This window comes from Cherax quadricarinatus, unplaced genomic scaffold (assembly GCF_038502225.1).
Source record: "Cherax quadricarinatus isolate ZL_2023a unplaced genomic scaffold, ASM3850222v1 Contig3814, whole genome shotgun sequence".
Lineage (NCBI taxonomy): Eukaryota > Metazoa > Arthropoda > Malacostraca > Decapoda > Parastacidae > Cherax > Cherax quadricarinatus.
In genome coordinates, this window is record NW_027198840.1 from 20,412 (window position 1) to 24,316 (window position 3,905).

Below are 3,905 nucleotides of genomic sequence, written 5' to 3' on the forward strand. Positions count from 1 at the left end.
ATATAAGCTCAGGGCTTCTGTTTCCGAAAGATATGGAAAGAGATGGAACGTTTCAGCAGAATTTTCAGTTTCTGTTGTTCGGTAGCTCAAGACTCAATTTCTCTTTTGCGAAACTTAAATAGCGATGATCTGTAAGTTAGCACTGGTAAGTAGTCCAATAACTCAAGATGCAAACTTGTAAGAGTATCAGAACCTGCAACGCAGCTCATTCACACTCATATTTTTTCTAGGCCACCGAGACCAAGCACACACACACACACACACACACACACACACACACACACACACACACACACACACACACAGAGGGTGAGTATAACACCGAACACATCTCCTAAGGTGCGCATCAATCAGATAACTGCTGCGGTATACGGGCGACTAGCAAACCTAAGAACAGGATTCCGACATCTCAGTAAGAGTCGTTCAGGACCGTGTACACCGCGTACATCAGGCCCATATTGGAGTATACAGCACCAGTTTGGAACTCGGAACTGACCAAGCACGTCAGGAAATTAGAGAAAGTGCAAAGGTTTGCAACGAGACTAGTCCCCGGAGTTAAGCCGTATGTCCTACAAGAATAGGTTAAGACAAATCGACCTGACGACACTGGAGGACAGGAGGGACAGGGAGGGGGGGGGGTCATTATAACGACATATAAAATACAGAGAGGAATCGACAAGATGGACAGAGACAGGATGTTCCAGCTAAAGACTCAGATGAGCCACAGAGATGTTAGGAAATATTTTTTCAGCCATAGAGTTGTCAGAAATTGAAACAATCTGGAGAGTGACGTAGTGGAGGCAGAAGAGGAAGAAGAGATACGATAAAGCTCATGGAGCAGGGAGGGAATGGACTCAGTAACGACTAGTGAAGAGGCAGGACCAGGAGCTGTAATTTGACCCCTGCAACCACAAATAGGTGAATACAAATAGGTGAGTAAACACAAACACAACACACACACTACTAATACTTTAGCACGGGCCAGTTAGGGTTCTTCAGTGCTAATAATTTTTAATATGGTATCATTACCTATATGTTGACTCTGTATCACTATATTGTTTGTAACAAACTTACAAAACTCTGCAGAGCGAAACGTTGCACAATAAAATTCCACGTTAACTGAGCATGTGTCTTTTTATCTAACAAGGAACTGTTTTGCAGGTGCTGGATATAGCATAAATTGAAAGTGATAACTCGTCTATGGTGTCAACCTGCCATTCAGTAGCCAATCAACAGGATTGTCCTTAAATATTATTCAAACCATCTTCAGGTAGCTTTAGAAATTGGTTCTACAAGTGGATCAGTGAGACGGGCTGGATCAGTGTGACGGGCTGGATCAGTGTGACGGGCTGGATCAGTGTGACGGGCTGGATCAGTGTGACGGGCTGGATCTGGATCAGTGAGACGGGCTGGATCAGTGTGACGGGCTGGATCAGTGTGACGGGCTGGATCAGTGTGACGGGCTGGATCAGTGAGACGGGCTGGATCAGTGAGACGGGCTGGATCAGTGAGACGGGCTGGATCAGTGAGACGGGCTGGATCAGTGAGACGGGCTGGATCAGTGAGACGGGCTGGATCAGTGAGACGGGCTGGATCTTACTGTTTCGTCGTGTTTTTATGTTTCTCATTGTAATCAAATATTTTCCCGCGGCAATAATTATAGTCTGCTGTCTGCTAACCATTAATTCACCGCAACACTGCCTCATACTGTGTCAACCGAAGCAACACTCACTGCAACACTGCCTCATACTGTGTCAAGGGAAGCAACACTCATCGCAACACTGCCTCATACTATGTTAATTAAGGGAAGCAACACTCACCGCAACAGTCTCATACTGTGGAAGAACAAGATAATGTGCAACACATAGGTGTCTTTATTGTTGAAATGTATCGCAGCAAATTTCTTTAGTCGAATACTGAGGTTGTTCAGTTCCTCGGCCTCGTTGGAAATTGTTCATTCCCTCAGCCTTGATACTCTCCACCACTACGCGAAGGTCACAAAATATTAGGTGTCCAGTGAGAACACTAGAGATGTCGCCTCTAATGCTTGGCTCATTCGAGGAGTGATAAGCTCAAAGACTTATTTCATTCTCCTGCTATGACTTCCAGAGTTTATCTAGCTTCCCGGGAGACTATACGTTCACTATACGACTTTTTTTCCCTTCATGCGATTTAACTGAAATTTTTACCATAGACTCTAGGCATGCCATAGTTTATGCAGTATAAGTTGCATCAAGATCGTCCAATAAATAATGATAAAAAAAATAAATATTAGCATTTGGACATGGCAACATTTATGGCACCGTTATGGAGTAGTGGCAATGTCGAAGTTGTTTTTGATACCCTACAATGATAAAGCAATGCCATATTGATTTTCTAATGGATTCCTTTATGTATTATTACACTTATTAGTAACCAAAAAAAATAGTAATTATGTCTTGACATGTTTTACACCATTCTTGCATTCCATGCCCATGGTATGCCAAAATGGAAGGGATGATTACCCAAAGGGAGTCCATTTGCTTTTAGAACAATGTCCCCTGAATAAGCAGTGTGAAAATAATGAAGATCGGTTCATAAATAACTGAGATACTGTTAGATATATGAAAATAATGCACTTCTGAGATAAATGAAGAAATATATTGGGGCTTACTATATGGTGGGTAAAAATACTCATGGTGCCTTCTTATGTTTATTGATAGCAGAAACAAGTGTATAGAGTATATCCCTGAAGTTCCATGCAGATCCCTGCATCCTGAAGTTCCCTGGAGATCGGCCAATCACAATGCTCCATGCATGCCAACCTGAAAAGAAGGAAATACATTCTCAAAATCGTATTGCCAGTGATTATATACACAGATACATGTAATTACAAGTATGTCATATTTATACACATACAAATATACAAGAAAATCACATGAATTACATACCTTTGAGTAGGTGTTGGTAAGGACATCAATGATCATCTAATGTCCTCCACCAGACGATTCTACGTCTGAAAAAATCCATTAGTTCACTAGCAGTGAACAATGTTTGGTCTTAAGAGGAGTGTGATGGCGTCACGTGCTCCAGCCGCCGCCTCTCTCGCTGCTGCTTTCCTCTTCGCTTTTATAGCTCTACGAATTCCTTCTAAGAGCTTTCTTCTCTTCACGGTTAACTTGCGAGAGAATGATTTCTTCTTGTGAGCCATTGTGTGTAAAAATGCAAAGAATGGAGGGTCAGATTACGGGTCCCAAGGGTCAGCCGCGGTCAATCAGAGCAGCACACCTCCCCTCCCTTCAGACCTATGGTCGGCACTGACTTGCTAGGGAAGAGAGTACCTCTTCCTACAGCCACCCTAACAGTTACCAATTAGTATTTCGAAGATTCTAGCACAAAATCGTAAGAAAAATATTACGAAAAAAATACTAATAATGAAATCAAGTATACTATTGTTATGGTGCGCGTCAGCTGTCAAACTAATGACGCAATTACCTCATTTATTATAATTACGATAATTACTCGCAGAATTATCGTACAGACACGAGACATACACCAAAATGTTGCCAGATTTTTTAACTATTTTTCGGTAAGATTAACTCATTTTTTTTTTTTTCGATTTTTTTGGTATATTTGAGCCGCCACGTGCTATTACCCCTTTAAATACTCGGGTTTGAATCTTGATCAGTCGCAGTATGTTCTTTGTATATAACCACTTGTTTCTGTGGAGACAATGATTTGTGTACTGCTCCTAAGAGTGAAATTCAAATGGGTGGATCTCCCATTTGGATACCAATCTTCCATTCCACCACATCGCAAAGGCTTAAACCAAATTTTCACCCGGTCATCTGCAAGTGGCAGCAGAAACGCGATTTGTCAGACCAGGAAAAGTTTTTCAAATCTTCACCTGTTCACTTATGATGAGT

The 3,905-nt window shown here is 41.9% G+C and overlaps 1 long non-coding RNA gene across 1 annotated transcript; it reads right to left on the reverse strand.

Moving 5' to 3' along the window:
- Positions 1 to 2,679: 2,679 nt before the first annotated feature.
- Positions 2,680 to 3,282, reverse strand: LOC138852082 (uncharacterized). The gene is made up of 2 exons (XR_011391557.1): positions 2,931 to 3,282; positions 2,680 to 2,804 (listed from the first exon to the last, which is right to left on the reverse strand). It is a non-coding gene; the product is annotated as an uncharacterized lncRNA (long non-coding RNA).
- Positions 3,283 to 3,905: the final 623 nt, after the last annotated feature.